Source organism: Ixodes scapularis, unplaced genomic scaffold, assembly GCF_016920785.2.
Source record: "Ixodes scapularis isolate PalLabHiFi unplaced genomic scaffold, ASM1692078v2 PGA_scaffold12__126_contigs__length_90152505, whole genome shotgun sequence".
Lineage (NCBI taxonomy): Eukaryota > Metazoa > Arthropoda > Arachnida > Ixodida > Ixodidae > Ixodes > Ixodes scapularis.
The window spans coordinates 23862380-23881521 of NW_024609838.1; the positions used below are offsets into that span (position 1 = coordinate 23862380).

Sequence of the window (19142 nt, forward strand, 5' to 3'; positions counted from 1 at the left end):
AGCAGCTCGCCACGGCGGCAAAGCTTTTCTTTGGCGAGAGCGTTGACGCAGGTGACCATCCATACATGGCCCATCTGGAATTGTCCGGTAGCTTTTATGTCTTTTAGGTCTATAACTTCTTTCAGAGCATCACGGAAGTCCGGTGCCGTGTAAGGCCTAGCGGTCATGTCGGCGTGAAGAAATACAGAATTCAGAACGAGGTTACCGGTTGGCAGACGAGGAAGCGTGATCCTGTACTCACTTGAGTTGACATTCGACGATTCAATATTACCTCGGCCAGAGGCCGATGCGGTGTTTCCACCAGAGCTCATTTTTTCGCAGCCGTTCCAAACGGCCTCTTCTTCTTCCCCCCTCGGCCACCGATCCCCCTGCACAAGCAGTCTCATGGAGTCAAATGAGTGCTTGGAAAGCTCGCTCCAGCTCTCGCGCAGCGGCTCGAAACAATTGCGTGGCATAGTCTATTTTTCAGACAGCCTGCTCGACTTGGTTCGACTGGCAACCCTGCTTTCACTGACGTCACACAGTACTGAGAAGCGCGGGTATATTTGAATGTTGGTTTCGGCGTCATTTTCATTTTCCGATTTCGCAACAACTATTTGGAATTTCGCGATACTAAATAGCATACCAGAAACAATAAAGGCCGGGGATTTCTAAAATATAGTTAGACAGGTTAGCTCGAAAGATCGATCAAACTCCGGCGTTCTCTTCATAGTCCCCGATTTGCCTGGAAGGTTTCTAAACGCCCAAACAAACATCGCTGAAATTGTATCCCAAATATTAGGTCAGCATATTTGATTCCGCCAAGTTATTGAATTTGCAATATTGGCCCTCACCATGTTTTTTTTTTTTTTTTCAAACTTAATGTCTCTATCTGCAAGAACAAAAAATTGACGCCAGCGGCAGGCAGGGGTTCACTCTTTGGACTGTAACATTTCTTCGCAAGTCATTCTAAACTCTTTCAGGGTGTCAAATTAATCCGTTGGAGGCTCGCTCCAGTGCCCGCGCACCAGCGCGAAACAAATACTTGGCATAGTCTATCATTGTTTTAAGACTGCCTGCACGATTCGCAAGCCTAGCTGTCTGCCACTGATGTCACGCCACTGAAAAGTGCAAATATATTTGAGTGTTTTTTTGTTAATTGATTTTTTAATTTTCGCTTTCCGATTTCACAGTAACTATTCTGAATTTTGCGATACTAAATAGCATACCGAAAAGTGCAAAGGCCGGGGATTCAGAAAATTAAGCGGATCCTTGTATGACACTAGTTACAAGTAATCAAATTACTTGCAATCTTTTCAATACCTTTATTAGAAAGTAATCGCAAAAGAAATTTAATTATTTTTAGAAGTACTAAAATTACTTGTAACCACTACCATTTTCTCCTTCCTCTTCCTAACGGCACCCTTTGCTTGTGCAAGCTTCCTACCCCCGAAGAAATCCTCGAACCAAATCTTTCGAGAAGAGGGTATGCTTCACCAAAATTATTATATCAAGAACGTAAGTAACTTATAAGTAGGGTTCCGCTTTGTCTTTTTTCTCCTTATTTTTTTTTCTGCAAATTCAAAAAGGTTTTTTTTTTTTTTTTTTGTACAGATTTGGGTGTTGATTGTTGTTAACATTTTGTGTGACATAAAAATTCGGGACTGATGTCGACGAAAATACGAAAATACGACCAGGGAAATCTCCAACTTGCAGGGAGGACGCGCGTCAAACCTTATACTAGATTCTAGCTAGAAAGACGTCCCGGTACCGGCAAGACAAGGGAACGGGACAACGGACGTGGTTCCCGGAGAGAGAGACCAGCCTCGCGGTCAGTTCACTGGGGGCTGTGGGCTGTGTTCCGCGCTGATGTTCCGTGCCACGTCCAAGAATTCTCTTTCTTGGGTACGAAAATTCCCTACTTGAGGTATTTTTTCCCCGCAAAGTTTTGAAATATCTCTGCTTATTACCTTTCTTTTTTCCTTTTTTTAGCAGCAGCAGTTGATTTCTGTGGTCATGCACTTTGTATCCTTTAGAATTTTGTACCACAAGACGTTTATTTTTATTTAATAGTTCTTTCGAAAGCTTTTCTTTTTCAGTATTATCTCGTTAATCCTTAATATTCCCCGCAATCGCGTTAAAATTCCAGTTTCGCTCTTCATCGTAATTGAGATCAAAGATTCCCTGGAAAAAGCGAAAATTCCCGGCATGGAACGCCACTGCTTTCGGAGTCAACGCAAAATACTATCGTATATAAAAACGTTTCTTCCCTTGAACCTTTAATGTTTATTGTAGCTTTAATTCGGGCTCTTTAGGTTTTCCCAATTTGACAGAATCCCCCCCCCCCCCCCCCCCCCCCCGGGACTTTTTGATATTAACCGAAAACACGGAACTCTACTTTTAATTCGGTGGTTTTAATCTAATAATGGACGGTACCAAAGGTCCAACTTTCCAACCGGCACAACATTTGTCGTTTTGAAAGTCTATAAAGTAATCGGAAAGGTAACGGTTAAATTTGTTTTCCTCTTTTACCTTTTTTAGGTAAATGGAGACGCTTACAGAAATACCACAGTGCCTGTGCGTGACGTCATCGTTACTGGTTCCCCGACCCGCCCCCAAGCGGCAAACACGCTCGAGCTCGACGAAAGTCTGGAATCTAGACTCTCTAGACCAAAGCTTAGAGGGCTTCTATTACAGAGAGTTTCCTAACTGCCCTATCGTGGGTCACGTGATTAACGTACCGTGTTTGCAACGCGAGCCGCGAGGAGGTGGCACGAACGTTGATCGTCTGCAAAAGCCTCCGCCTCTTTGCCTGCTTTTTTCCTGACGCACTTGCAACCAATCTCCGCAGCAGGATTTCCGCCATTGAACTGCAAAACGCGTCCCCGTGGTTTGAGTTGGACCCTCTCTACAGTTTAGGCTCCCTAAAAGAGCTAACGGACACCGGTGGCTCCACCTGTTTATCCGTGTGCGAAGCTCCCTTTCCGCTCGTTCCGTCGTCGTTCGTTTTTCCTGTTGCCTCTTTTGGGGAGGGTCAACGTCGTTATTTCAGTCGCCCTTCGTTAACAGCTGCTCCTTTATCGATCAGCAGCAGTCTCCGCCGTCCCCTAATAGCCGTTGCACGGATAAGGCAGCGAGAGGGCTTCGAGTTTATTACGCGGATGGCTGAACGTTACTTTAACCGGTGTTTTTGCTTACTTAATGCTTCGAACGTGTCTGCGACTGTTGTGTTTACCGCATCCGAAATAAAAGTGGTCCCTCGATTTGCGCCCGCGATGATGTCATAGGTATTTCACGCTTGCGCCGGTCGCGATTTGGGTGTCACAGCTAGCAGGGGAAACTGTTCTGGCAGACGTACGTTGTGTTACAGGCCGCTCTGCAGTTTGACAGTCCGCGGAAGTTCCGGCAGCCAGGAGATGAGGCGCCGTGACGGCAACAACGCCCGCTTCGACTCGTACTTTTTTTTTTTTTTTTTTCGATATTTCTACGTTTAACTGTCAGGATCGTGACGTCCGACAGCGCGACACTCGGGCTTTTGTTGCGTTGTTTGTTTCCACTTCGGGACCGTTTTATATGCGCGGGAGGGATAGGACGTCAAACACAACAGTCAGTCGGAAAGGCGTTCGAGTTGTTACGCGTCGTCGAATGGTCTGTTTAGCATCATATTGGTCTTGTTTCTGTCTCCCGGACGGAGCTATGCGGAGCGAAATTTCGTCTGCTTTTTGCACAGGGGTTGCGTTGATGTCAGAACGCTGAGCTCTTATTGGCTGATTGAAAAAAAAAAAAATAGTGGGTAGACCTCTAGGCACCTAGCATTGAAGTCTACCCACTATTTGTTTCTTTTCAATCAGCCAATCAGAGCACGGCGTCGTTCTGACGTCACTGCAACTCCTGCTGCAGAAGCAGACGACTTGCTTTCCGCATAGCGTCCACGGGACGCGACCACGTAATGCTGACGTGAAACGGAATCTCTAGCGTCCCATCATGTACGGCCCGCGGGCGTAAACCTGCGTCTGTCAGCGTTAGCGGGGGGTTCGGAGTTTTCTTCGATTCCCGATTCTCTGAAATTCGGATCTTGTTTTTGCAGTGTTTTTTTATTAAAGAAAAATGTTATCTGGGTGTAAACGTGCGCTGGGTAGAGTTGTATAGGGTTTATAGGGGCGACGCAACGATTTTTATACTTTGCGGAAATACCGCTTAGAACGGATCCCTGACGTTGATGACCCGTGAAACACCCGTTCGTTTTTCACCACAGGCAATTGAAGTCGCAGAAGAAAAAAAAAATTAAAGAAAAACGAGCAGCGTTCACTCCCTCAACTCGCAGCCAGAACGAGCGGCCACGTGATCTGGAGCCAATTATATGCCGGCAAAGTGGATCATAACCACGCGCTGGGGTTGGCAAAGCACAGGACACGCGCGGAGTTCCTGACATCGTTAGCGTTTTTTGTTGTCATTGCAGCGATTGGACACGGGCCACTACCCGAATGCCTCTCGAGCTATCGATTATCACGAGCCCAAATCGGGTGCCCACGCATGCCTCGGGTCCAATCTATGAGCCGCATTCAAACATCGTTACTGGAGGATACTGCGATCCGCCAGTTACGTCATCAAGTTTCGCGAAGGAGAGATTGAATGAAAACGCTCGGTTTGGTCCTTAAAACTACACCGCCACAGCGGAGTTTCTTGACCATTGGCGTGGCATGCGAGTATCCTTAAATCCCACTAGTGCCTGTTAGCTCGTGTAAAGTGAAAAACATTCAAATGGAATATCGTTGCACCGCCTTTAATATAGAGAATTTAACTGCCCGCCCCTTTCTTCCCCTTAAGACCTGCGCCCCCCCCCCCCCCCCCCCCCCCCCAAACGTTGTCCAGACAGACGCGTAGAGGAAATAAGGCCGTCTACGTATGTGCACTTCGCGGCACTGTTAGCGCGAACACGACATCGGCCCTTTTTTCATATTTTACTTTTCAAGGGTATTATTGGCTGGCGCCAGGATTTACAGCCTAAATTAGTGCCCCAACTAAGGGCTTTCCACGACACCAGTAGTTTCGAGGACAGCCCTTAATATATAAAAAAACGAAGCAGACAAAAAATGGCGATCGTTTGTTTGCGTTAACTGCAGTTTCCATGCGTTCCTATCTGCGTGTGCCCGTGAGAAAGGGGTAGAGAGATTTAGATAAAGATAACTGGCAGCTGGATCCAGCCGTAAAGATGCGAAAACAGAAACGCGGCGTTCCGGCCCAAGGCAACCGGAACAAACAGAGACAATATTTGGGAACAAAAGTAAAAAGAAAAAGAAAAAAAGAAAGAGACTTGCTCCTGTGTTCCGCAATCTTTTTCCACTCGCCTTTCAAGGACTCGAGGGAAAGTCAACGCATGTAGTTAACGCCTCGCTAATTACACCCACAAGGGGGCTTAACGCCGCATCGAGGCGCCCTCCGACGGGCATTCTTGCTTCCGCTGTTCATCCCTGAGCCGATAGTGCCGCGGAGGCTATCGCGCTCGCCGGACGCTTCCACCCCGTATACCCACGCGCCGAAGAGACCGGGGTCACGTGACGTGAGGGAAGAAGGCCGATTGGTCCGCGGCGAGCGTGTAACTCCCGCCGCACCGTCAGCTCGGGTGCGTCCAGAGAGCGTATAGGAACCTTGCCGTCGAAGGGGGAGAAAGCCCGGGCCTTAATATTAAAGCCACCCGCCGAGAAGAAGCAGACGAGAGACGGCCGTTAAGGACGGCCATAAATAAGTGATCGGGACAGGTGGAAGTGGGGAAACAAAAGGAAGAGCGGGACACGGGTGTAACGAAGACTCATGCCTATTCTCAGGAGGCCCTGTCCCCCGCCCCAGAGAAAAAGAGGCATTTTGCGCGAGAAGGCCAAAGTCGCGACGTCGTCGTATAACGGCAGACGCACAGACAGACGTATTTCTTGGAAACGTATTCTTGTATGCGTCTGCGTTCATTCGAGTCGCAATCTCACACATTGTGCGGAACACACGGCGTTCCCCGCAGACTTGACAGAATGATTTGCGGAAAGAGGCCTCAAGTATGTTCGAAGTACGTTTGCTTTATACACATGTATATCTGCTTCGAAAATGTGAGCAGACATTTTTAGCACGACCAATGTGACCGTCTCGCAAGAAGGAAACACGCCTTAGGCAATAGGGAGTTTTAGGGAACCGTTTTTGCGCGTCCGATACGGTAGGATAAGCCCTCCGGTATACGAACTGCGCATGCGCCAGTATAGAAGACTCTCACATGCGCAGTTCGTATACCGGAGGGCCCATTGTACCATATCGGACGTGCAAAAATGGTTCCCTAAAACTCCCTAATAGGGAGTTCCAGGGACCCGTTTTAGGAAGGCGTGTCCGCGCGATCATTCGTTCATCTTGTCTGCAGCAAGGGGGTTCCCCAGGATTTGAAAATAGGAGGGTGGGGGGGGGGGGGGGGGGGGGGGGCGAGGGTAGGAAGGGGCTTTGGGAATAGAGGAGTCGTTGCGAATTAAGAGAGTGCCTTCAAAAAAAAAAACAAAAAAAAAACAACTTCTTCGGCGAATGACGATGAACGAACCGCAGCAAAACGCTGGCAAAATCGCAAATCGTGTCCCAGCGAGGTTGCGTTCGGTGGCTTCACTTGCGGGAGCGGAAAGTGCGATCCAGCAATTGTCATTGAGATCAGTGGCTGAAGCCATGTGCTTGTGCCTATGCGCTGCCTTCTAGAACTCGGAAAAGAAAAGAAAAGAAAACAGGACAACGTCACATGACGCTGACTTCTGCTGACGGTAAACAAGCAACAAGAACGTTAAAGAATGTTGGCAACGTTTTCGTCAAAAACAATCGAAATCAAAATACAAACAAAAAACAACCGCATCTCCACGTGGTGAATGATGTTGATTGGGGCGAAGCTCTGGTGGTGCTTGTCTGCGTAGACGCTGAGCCGCAGCATGCCGAGCCTTTCGTTCGTTTTCATCCATGTCACGCTGCGGTCGAATGCTCAAATGCGTATATAACCACGTTCCATACCACACATTCTCTTTCTGACATGGATGAAAACGAACCAAAGGCTCGGCATGCTGCGGCTCAGCGTCTACGCGGACAAGCAGGACCAGAGCTTCGCCCCAATCAGCATCATTCACCACGTGGAGATGCGGTTTTTTTTTCCCTACACGAGCACGGGAGCACATGCTTACGTGCACCCGATGGCGGACGGACATACGGACATCGCTAGCCCCTAAGGAGCTTCGCCCCTAAAACAAGGGGGGGGGGGGGGGGGTGTTTCCTAAACACCCCCCCCCCCCCCCTTAATGGGTGTTTAGGAAATGGCGTCTTTTCTGAGTGACGTATGAGCTGACTGGCATCGTGGAATGTTCTTGCATAAAAGAATGGCGAGTAACGTGCGAATGAGGTATAAAACCGTAAATTGTGCTCACCAAAACAAAGGGAAAAAACATTTTGATTTGGGGGAAAGGATGACAGGAAATTTACTAACCAGATAAATTAAGTTAATGGGCGGATGGAAGAAAGCAAGTTGGAACATCCAGATCTTCAAGTCTACGTGTAACATGACGTGTAGGATCGTTAAGATATTAATCTATCGTTACACATTAGACGTGTTCGCATTGTGCGCCACTGAACATCCCTACAATCACTTTTTTTTTTAAATAATTTGTTCTATTTTTTTTTAAGGCGACAGAGTTTTTTTGGAAGGTCCATAGGTACAAAAGGTGAAACAATTCCGCCTGACACGGTATGCAATGGCTGACTGAACCCATGTGTTTATTTCTCATCGTTCTACGAACGCGCTCAGCCGCCCTTCCTCGCGAGTAATTTAGAAAAAAAAAAAAAAAATGCGAGAGCATCTTTTGCGAATGTTTTGAGGCCCTTTCGTGCCTTTGGGGTTTTCGCCATATATCTCTCGTATCTCAGTTTAAAGGGGGGGGGGGGGGGTGTAAAATAACGACCGGCGTCGCTCTCTTTTTTCTTCGCAGTAGGAGATAGAACGAAAGTTAGAAGAGGTAGAACGAAAACGAGAATTTAAAAAAAAGAACAAGAATGAGTATAAAAAAAGGCGACGTGGAAGAGCAGAGACGGGTAAAAAAAATATATAAAAAACGAAACATGGAGAAATATAACTAGGACTGAACAAAAAGCAAAAAAAAGAGAGAAAGGAAAAACTAGTTCCGGACGGGCTCTTTTTAAAAGCCGGTTATGCGCATCTGTGTTTCTTAAGCGGAAATAGCAGTCGGAGCTTCAGAAATGAGATGAAGTGAAGGAGAGAGATAGAGGGATCGTAATATGTAGAATTTATTTTAGAAGGAAAGGGAGAGAGACGAAAAGGGGTTAGGGAGAAGGAAGCGCGCAAAATAGCAAGAAAGGAAAAGAGAAAAAAACAAGCAAAAAAACTCAAAATTCTTTTTACTGTTTCGTCGGTGCCTTTCATCTTAAGTTCGTCGGATGTAAAGCTAGCTCCCTGTATTTTTCTCCTTTCTTTTCTTTCGCGCTTAATTTTGCGTTTTTGGGGATGTATAGACTCATCCACACGCGAGCACAAGCGCGAGCACGAGAAGGTGTGTTGCTCATCTATATGGAAATTTCGATAAGTGACTTGACGACACGTATTCATAGCTTCGATGCAACGCCAGAGAAAGAACACAACAATGGACTGAATGCGCGTAATCCACCTTGCAGTAGAATAACGTGCACAAAAGGCGAACGAAAAAAAAAACACACAAAAAAACAAACAAAGAAGCCCGCGGCATAATAGGGCTTAAAATCGAGCGCGATTCTCATGATTCTATGCCGAATAAACAAACCGTCGACGTCCTTAAAGATGGATATTTTAATATATATATCCTTATCTTTTTCAGCCACGCGAACCTTCGATATAACCGGTTTATCGCCACCGTTTCCCTCTCTGAGCTGACAGTTTATCATCACCGTTTCCACCCCTGAGCTTTCAGCGCGGCGGAAGCTATGTGTGTTCGTTCGGCCAGTCACACACGTTTTTTTTCGTCACGCTCCATATCGACGCGGAGCATTCCCGGCACTCCACCAAAAGATTCCACATTGACGTGACGCCGCTGACGTCACGCCGCGCATCACGTCACCTGGCGGCAACTGACACCATATGACGTGACATTGTCATGTCACGCTGCACAGTGACGTCAGCTGGCACCGCGAGTCACGTGGTGTCATGACGTCACGTGACAATACGCCATTGCGTTGCACCATGACGGCACTTAGAGATATAAACGTGAGACTGCCGATAATGGAGAGAATAAAAACAAAACGTTTTCGCTATAATTATGCCAGAAAGGTTCTCGGGCGATAAAACAAATAAAGCTAGGTGGGTGTTTTAAGCCGCCGAAACTACGGGCGTGAAGTTGAGTGGAGCTGCACGCTTGAAATTTGAGGGCGTGATTTCGGAAGTGTTCTTCAGGGACTAGTTTCCGTCCAATAACATTGCATAAGACGTTCGGGCAGCCACAGCAAACGACAGGCATGCATATGTTTATGCATATTACACACGCAGCTTCGTCGTTTCCGGGATTTCAAACTTGGGCGCGTGAATTTGAAGTGTTCTTTAATAGCCACAACGCTGTCCTAGTTTGTGTCCAATAAAAATATTTAACAGGGTCACGAAATGTTCTTTAAATACACCCTCATTTGTTCCAAAACGCTATAGAATTTTCATTCGATGTCTTACTCGGTTTAAAGGGGAGCTGGAGAAGTCCTTGAAAAAAACGGGTTAGATGTGAATTATAGAGTATTTTTATTATTCCGTGAATCTCAACATCACGTTCGTTTTCCTCGAAGATGTAACTAAACGCGAGAAAACACGAAAAGCCTCCGACCAATCGTTGCGTCATACTAGGATCTTTGGGCCGCCAAACGCATGCCGCTCGTGCGGGCAGCGCGTGCAATTCCGAGCTTGCCAGGTATACTCCCCCGCAGACACCAGTGGTAACGTCTTTTTTTAACTTTTTTTTTTTTTTTTTTTCCCAAATAGCAAGAGTGCCCGTGCGCTAGCTTTGATAGGCGCTGAAGATGCGCGAAAAATGAAATTCCGAAAACTTCTTTTATGACGTAACTCTCCGGGAAGGAGGGGCTACAGCGGTACCTTAAAAATACTTTTCTGTAGCCTCCGTGCAGCAAATTGAGAAAAAAAAAAAATAATAGTCTCAATATCCGTGATACTGGAGCCCAGATGAGGACGATTTAAGTGCTTTTACTCAACTGCAGAACCGCTTCAGTTTTTCTTTAATACCAAACGCAATGCGGACTTTTTTGGGGTTTTTTTTGTGTTTGCGCTCCCACTTTGTAAAATGCCCTATTTTTTCTTTATTTGCGTTAAACGTGAGGTAGTGTACTTCATTGTCGAAGCCGAGTTTTTATATCTGCATATCGGAAGATTGACTCGTATGAAGACGCCACCGTTACCGTTGAAACAATGATATAACAATACCCAAAGGCATAAAAAAAAAAGTTAATGACATTCATGCGTCGTTTTGGGGTTTCCACACGCGTTTCTTTGCAACTTTTCGTAGGAATCTGAACACAATCACGCGATTCCGTCTTAAGCTTAGGCGGAGAAACCTCGATCTTCGAGAAACGAATTTCTGAGCACGCGCTTTTGTGCGCAAGCAACGAGTTCGTGTCTAATAATACAAACACTGCCATCAACACCGCTGTGTGGCATTCTATTCAACCCGGCTCCCGCGTAGGCCTGGGCACTTCATTGATAAACCTACCGATTAATCGATTCATTGTTTTAACCGGTTAATTGGTTAAATGTTGACTAAAAAAAAGGTAAATATTAAGCGTTTTTATTTCGCAGACGCGGACGAGTACACCTGGTTGAAGGCAAACGTTAGGAAAAATGCTGAGCTAAAGTAAACTGTAGGGTAGAGATTTGTAACTTCGAACGAGGGGGTGGAGAAGGGTATACGTATCCCTGCCGCTTCAACGCCGTGCGAGTGACTATTTAGCGCGGTGGGTACTATTGTGAACAATAAAAAGGGAGTTCGCTATTGCCGGAGAATATCTACGAACCTCTCTACTTCTGCGGCTGAAGTAGTAATAAGTCAGTGTTGATGTCCTTCGACTATTCTCAACTACAATTCAAGGTCACTACCAGAGAATAAAGTATATTATATTATATTATTATATTAACGTTGATTTAAAATACGAAATTGTACTTCGCACCGTTCACCATATATTTAGCGAAGGCACACAAATGTAATTTTGAAGTTTTTTTTTAACTATTATGTATGGAAATGAACAAAACCGATTACTCGATAACTTAATCGATTAAAGGATGGCGATTAATCGGGTTAACATTTTTAATCGACGCAGAGCAGTACTTTCGCGCGTGTTTTTCGTGCGTTTAAACTATAGGGGACGTTCCGCCGAAGGGGCGCGTTGGACGTTGGATGCGGCTTAGCTTTTTGTAAACGCTAATCTTTACAAAAAATTAAAAAAAAAAACTGATCGCTTTTTTGGCATCATAGTGTGGCAGAGGTGGTGGTAACACGGAATGCGGTGCGTATAGTGTGGAGAAACTGTGTGCACGCACGTGGGGACTGGATTGCGCGAAACGGCGTCGTGCAAGGTATAACTCCGCGGATGTCTCGCTTGGGGCGCTGCCATCTGCCGCGGTTGCGGTGGAAATGCGACTTTCGCAGAGCCTGTCGGAGTCTGGGACGCGCAGTAGACGGTAAACAGAACATTTGGAACGCGGCAGCGCCGAGCAAAGCCCTGGCACCGTGCTCGCGGCAAAAGGGAACCAAACCCATTGCAACAAAGGAGTCGGTTTTTTTATGTTTGTTTTTTATTATTCCGTGTTTTTTTTTTTTTTTTTTTTGTCATGTCTTTTTTTTAGCTTTTTCTCTGGAGAAGCTTGAAGCGTCTTCGTTTCACGGAGAAGAGAGCCGCTGTATGTCTGAAATTCAACACGCGATGTTTTACCCCCGCCGGGAGTAAAACACGGAGGCGCTCGAGGGAAAATGTTCGGCTGGCATTCGTGTCCAATCAATGAGGAGACGACCGCGTACGTCAGCGCTCGGCTCGCAGTCGGCCTGTCGACTTCCGGTTCTGGCACCCAACCGGATATGGTTAGGTGCCCATATTCTACGGGACAGCTTTCTTTTTTTTTTTTTGCACGTCGTCGAGGCGCAGTCACGTGGCAACAGAGATCACGTGACTACCTACGCTGCTATCTCCCTTCTCCTTCTTTTCCCTTCCCCCATCTTCTCAGTTCCTGTTTTTATTTTCACCGTGTTCTCCTCTCCTGCTCCGAAGCATTTCTCTTCGAGTTTTGTTTGTTTGTTTCTTTTTTTACGCTACAAGCTGAAATTTGGACAGCGCCCTGAAATGACTGTGTGATGTGCGCGCTAACGTTTCGTTGCCGGCGATGCAAGTAAATTCTTATTTTGTGGTTGCGGGTCTAAGAAGGGCGTTTGTTTAACGCAGATATGGTTTCCCTACCCATACCTTTCCCACGTAAGATAGTTTTTTTTTTAACAATATATGTGATTGCGTAACTGGGTGATTTCAGATAAGATCGACCAAAGGGTGGCTGGTCGACATTTTTAAATCAACTGATGTTTTTATATGACATTGTCTAGTGTCTGGTATAAACGAATCCACACTTAGTTTTGACCAGAAAAAAAATTTGGAGACAAGAAAAATCGTAAGGCAGGGAGAGGTGGACAGTTGCAATAACGCGCACTGATGGAGGGGGCAAGTTTTAAAGTGAATAATTAAAACAATAAAATTAGGAGAATTTTAAAACTTTTTACAAACAAACTATGGGTATAACTTGCTTGTAATATAAAGTAATAATATTTATTAAAAATTTATTTAGTTTTCTAAAAATTGCCAAACATGCCTGCTCGAACGACAAATGGCAAACTTTGGAACTCTGTATCTCATGAAATAATTTAATCATTATTACATAACTTGCAGACATTATTTTACTAATATATGGCTATTATTGAAAAAATAAATAAGGTATCTGAGTGACACAATAGTTACAATATATTTAGGCAAACATGGGAAAAAAATTAAACAAAGAAAAATTCCAATGCGAATAAAAAAAAAACACCACCTTTGATTTTTTTTAAATTTGGGTACCCTGTTATACTCTATTTCGGCATTCATTTCTATTAAAAACATGTTGCATCATTGCACTGTGAAAGAAGAAACAACTCCCCAAAGTAGGGTCCTTTTTCAAAGCCTACACTTAGCAGTGTCCTATACAAGAAGTGACTCTGAGTTCCAGTTTCATGAAACTTGCACAAATCTTTTATATACATTTATTCAGATGAGGTCATTGATAAAAAGAGCGATCGGTCACACAGTGAAAGGGAGGAGAAACTATATACAGCATTTTACATAAGCGTACAAAGTGGTATCATATTAGAGACTAATGATTTGAGAAAAGATGATGCAGTGTGAAGTTGTACCTTCCGTTATATTTTACATCTAGAGTAAAATAAAGAACTTTACTTCCACACACAAAAACAAATATATAATAGTAAGATATTTAGGTTGGCTGTGTATTTACGATTACAAACAATTTCAGGTGACGGATGCCATAGTGCCTAACTGGAGCAGCTTCGATGCTCTCGGTGTATGAATGAATCGTGGCAAGCCGATATATTTTATCCTGCTCGAGGATAACATTTTGGGATTTTTTTTATAGTGATCAGATAAAAATTATTAGTAACCACCAACAAAAACAGTAGGTTAAATACCCCGTGAAGAAAAATGTGATAAATAAGATGTCCCTGCATTCAAAATGAGCAGTCCTTGGGAAATCGAATTCGGCACTTTACGCTAAGGTTTTCCTCGCTGTACCCATTTAATAAAGTTGCTTCCAAGCAGATCCGACTGTCCGTGCTACATATACGTCACAGGTCCCTTCTGTTGATAACTTGCTGAGCCGCCACGCGTGCCAAGACTGAATGCCAGGGAAGGCGCGCACCGTCAGCCACTCTTCTTTTTTTTGTTCACGATACCGAACAACCTCATTTTCGTCCAGATATACAAGATGCACGCCTTTCAGTTTCTTTGATAGAACGCTCACCATTGTCCTGGCCGTCTGAATTGCGCTTACTGAACGTTCTCTCAGGTTGTTCAGCGTGGCCTGGTGCTTCACGAGTCCGCCAACTCCGTCACATGCATTTTTCCCATGTCCAGATGCAGAAAATAACCACTGGGCTTGTGAGCAATCGTCCTTTGCAAATTGGTGAAGCTGGTAGCGATTCTTGAAATGACTGGCGGCGCCGTCACTTACGTACGTCACGTACGAGTATACCGCAACGTTGTCTTCAACCCACTCCTTCACTTTTTCTAGAGCCAAGCAAGCGTGAGCGGCGTCGTGACACAGGTCCTCACTGATGATGGCAAAGCTGTTTGTAGATTTTCTTGTCGTCACTACACATGTAAATATCGAAACTTGTTTTTTTTTTTCCAGGGATATGCTTGCACTTCGTCAGGAAGCACGATGGTCCAGTTTTCAGCAAAGTCAAAATGAAAGACAATGCTCCCGCATTGCATGCACTGTTTTTCATCGTAGATCGCTTTACCTTGCGTTTGCCGGATATGGTTGTGAAGTACCCAACTTCCAACCATCACTTGGATGACTTTTAGGAAAGTCTCAGGTTCCAAAGTTTTTTTCACAAGGTCGCCGGACTCCCATGTTGCAAGCACAATCTCTTCATCCTCCGGGATATCAAGTTCCTGGAGTGTTAGAAACTGGCCTTTTGGGCAGTGATCACAGTCTCCTTGAAGGCACAGTTCTGTTGCTGGGTCGCACAGAAATGCCGAGTTCATTTCACCAGTGTTGAATGTTGAGCCTGTAACGTTCTCTAGAGCGGCAATACAAAGATAATAATTGGCGCAGCGCACACAAACGCACACTTCCTGGTGTGGAATACATTGGACCCATCTAGGGCGCAACGAATAAAATTTCGTTAGCCCAACGCCGGAATCGGGATGCTTGTCTTTGTATATACGGAAGGCCTCTCGTATTGAGCGTGTCATGAAGCGCTTTGGCACGAACGTTTTCTCTCCGTTGAGCATGACAGAGATTCCGTCCTTCTGGTTGGGACTTTGGCGCGAACATTGTAGCTCGTCTTTCGTGAAGTACTTTAGGGCAGCAGACAGGTTCTCAGGGCTCACCTTGCACCTCGTGTAAGGATCCGGCTCATACCACACGCCATGCTTTTCCTTGAGTTTTCGGGATTTACTGATGAGGTACATTGAGGCCTGTGGAATCATCTTTTGAACCTCATTCTTCGTCAGTGTTGACGGCAGGAGTGTAAGCAGTTGACAACGTTCCCGGAGAGAGGTGGCGGTTTCAAAGGCCTGCCGAAAGTTGTCCACCCACTCAGTGCATGTGGAGCATGTTGGTTCGGACGACCCCGATGGTGCGTCCCTGTCGTACGCAATACGTAGCCTTGAGCGTATATTCTTGACAGCAACCTGCTCCAGTTCTGTCTGCTTTCTCTTGACATAGGCAGGCCTGTCCCGACTTCTTACGACGCTTGGTTGTCTCAGCGGCGACACATCTGTAGGTAGTATGCTGCGATTTAGATCTTCAATTGCTTCTTCAGCTGGCACAAATATGTCAGGGCACTGCTCTGAGCTTCGCATCGAGATCTCCTTAGTGATGTGCATGAAGCAATGGTAGCACAGGTAGTCCGTCGCACTCACTTTGGTGGAACAGTCAGGCGGAAGAATTTGCCTCAACGAGTTTAGGTCCAACCCGCCAACACTTCGAAAATTCCGCTGCTTTGGTATAGTCTTTTTGTGTTTGCAAAAGTAATCTGCACAAAACACTCGTTCGGAGCTCCAGGACGTCTTCATAATGTATACATAAATAATAGAAATTAAACCCCAACTGATGGCATATAATTTCCAAGTGAAAGAACTACTGGGTGCACAAGTGACAAGTCCGAGGCTGAGGAGCTCACTCACTGCAAACGTACATTTGAAAAGAGAGGTCACAACTGAGGCTGTCGGCAAAGCTTGATCCACGTCAAAGGAAGAAAGAGGGAAAGTCTCCAGACAAAAAATTGTGGTCAGCGGCCTTCGAAAAAGACTTTCCGGAATCGCACTGTCGTCCCTCCACGCGCTGATATGAAAGCACCCGAGCTTCTACCACGTGGTTCATGACACAGCCTGAGCCATGTCGGCGACCGGTTCGCGAGGGGTTGGCGGTGGGGTTACGTTGATGGTCACTCGGATTAGCCCTTGCTGTACTGAGCTACCGCCTGCAGTGCCTTATCGCCGGCTGGTGTCAACAACGAGAACACACACACCCTGTCTACACCAAAACTACAAGCGTTCACCGCACACGCGTCGCCGCCGCTTTTAAGCTTTCGTGAAATTGCTTTCTTTTGCCGCGGAGAACCGCCTTATCTTAACTACGCGCCTGAAATCCTTCCGGGCGGGCGTACACAATATCAAGCGTTTCGAGAAATGCCCGTGGAGTAGAACTATGGAAAAATTCGGAGCCCGCGATGTCGATATCGTCGCCGTTGTGTTAGTACGCCGTCGCGTACTGCAGTCCCCCGTTGGGGGAGGGGGGGGGGGGGGGGCGGTCTTACTACGATAACATGACGACAGCGTTTACACTCTATGTATTTACGCGAGGCTCGAGTATTTGGGGATAATGCTGCCGGTTGGTGTGCCCCTTTGTGCCTGATATTATCGCCCGTGACGCCAGCGAGTGAGATGGCGACAGGCATGACTGCTCAGTAAACAGGCGTCGGCGGCCATGTTTTGCTGGTTGAAGCGAACCCCCTTGTCCTTGACAGCGAGCGGGGAAATGCGAAAAAAAGATTGTATCGGCCGTTTTGCCAGAACTAGCGACGAGTGTCGTCTGCGGTTTCCGGCAACTATTTTGCCATAATCGTGAGCTTAGCGAGGAAATGATTTTTGCTAGCCACAGAACACTACCACGCAGAAAGGGAATGCTTGAACACGTTTTTGTTCTGGATATATATCAGGGATATATATATGAGAGAGAGAGAGAGAGAGAGATGAAGGTAGAGCGGAAGAGGGAATAGCATATAGTGTCGCAGGAGAATGAAGTAAACAAAGTTCCTAGTGGCCGATGGCTGCATGATCTTTTCTCGGATCACTAGTCCGTAATATGATACTTCTTTGTACACAGTAGTTTCTCCTTAATTTAAGTGTGTGAACGATTTCTTTAGTTATCATTGGCCTCATCTGAATAAAAATATATAAAAGATCTGTGTTGGTTTCATGAAACTGGAACTCAGAGTCAGTTCTTGTATAAAACACTGCTAAGTGTAGGCTTTGAAAAAGGACCCTACTTTGGGGAGTTGTATCTTCTTTCTCAATAAAATGATGCAACATGTTTTTAATGGAAATGAATGCCGAAATAGAGTATAACAGGTTACCTAAATTTAAAAAAAATCGAGGGTGGTGTTTTTTTTTTTATTTGCATCGGAATTTTTCTTTGTTTGATTTTTTTTCCATGTTTGACTAAATATATCCTAACTATTGTATCACACAGATACCTTAGTTATTTTTTTAAATATTAGCTATATATTAGTAGAATAATATCTGCAAATTATATCATAATGATTAAATTATTTCATGAGATACAGACCTCCAAAGTTTGCCATTTGTCGTTCGAGCAGGCATGTTTGTCAATTTTTAGAAAAATAAATAAATTTTAAATAAATATGATTACTTTATATTACAAGCAAGCTATACCCATAGTTTGCGCCTAAAACGTATTAGAGTTCTCCTAATGTTATCGCTTTAGTTATTCACTCTCAAACGGGCCCCCTCCATCAGTGCGCGTTAATGCAACTGTCCACCACCTCATGCCTTACGATTTTTCCTGTCCCCAAGTATTTTTTCTAGTCAAAACTAAGTTTGGATTCGTTCATACCAGACACTAGACAATAACATATAAAAACATCAGTTGATTTGAAAATGTCGACTAGCCATCCTTTGGTCGATCTTATCTGAAATCACCCAACTACGTCTCGGTGAGTGGTCAAATGCAGCGAGGTAATGAGTGCTGTCTTTAAAAAAAATATTTTTCTACTTGCGTTTTTACTTTTGCGTTTCACATATTTTGTTGTTATATTCTAACCGTGCTGCGAACTCATAGCCCAAGGTATGATTGTTTTATGCGATCGAGAATATCGGGCGTTCACTTCTCTACAAATCGTACAAAGCATCCGTTCAGACATTTCTGGTGCTTATTATTCTTAAAGTTCCGGGGTGTTTCTCCGGGGGCTTATTTTACGACAAATTCTGTCATTTTATCTTGTCGAGATGTTGGGCGTACTTCCGTAGCACGATTTCTTCTTCGTCGATATCCGATGTTGCGCGCTCGACTCCACCAACATAATTTCGTTTTTCGAAAAGAAAAAAAAATCCTCCACCCGTTCCTTCAAAAGAAACAAATATAAAACTAACAAACAGAAAGCCCACAAAAAAACTAACCACAAGCAGGGAGAGAGAAACGCTGGGGAGGAGATGAACACAGTCGAGCGTGAACACAGGAACTTTTTAGGCCGGGGGCAGGGGAGGGGGCACGTAGGAGTTCACGTGATCCCTGTTGTCACGTGACTGAGCCAAGGGGACGTGCGAAAGAAGCGTCCCCTGGAACACATCCTGAGCAAAAAAAAAAAGAAAAAAAGACATGGCGCTGGCATTGTTTGCAGACATGTTCGAAGCACACATAATGTGTATAAAGCCAACGTACTTCGGCAAATGCTTGGGGCGCGTCCGCCCTACCACTTTGTCATCATTTAGTAGACAGTGTCTTTTGTTCGACGTGTAGGCAGTATTGATGGCGGATTTAGAATTTTTACGCTGCAACGTAGTTACCATATCTTGCGCGGCCATAAGTCTCAGCGCAGCTGAAAGCTAGGAATATACAAACCCTGACACACACACACACACACACGCACGTACGCACAAACACACTCACACACTAAGACCGCAAGCTCACGGCGCACTCCCTGAGCTCAATTGATTTAGCGGTTTGTAGCAGACGCGCATGAAACATGTTGAGGGCCGCGACGTTGCGCTTTTGGGGAGGCAGCTTGATCTCCTCCCCCATCAGCTCGAAGTGTGATCACTGCGTTCGGTCTTCAAAAACGAAACGA

At 45.3% G+C, this 19142-nt stretch overlaps 1 protein-coding gene across 1 annotated transcript in view; it reads left to right on the forward strand.

Annotated features, from left to right (window-relative positions):
- Positions 1-19142, forward strand: part of LOC8023710 (arrestin domain-containing protein 3) — a 115761-nt gene that overhangs the window by 57197 nt on the left and 39422 nt on the right. The window lies entirely within an intron of this gene.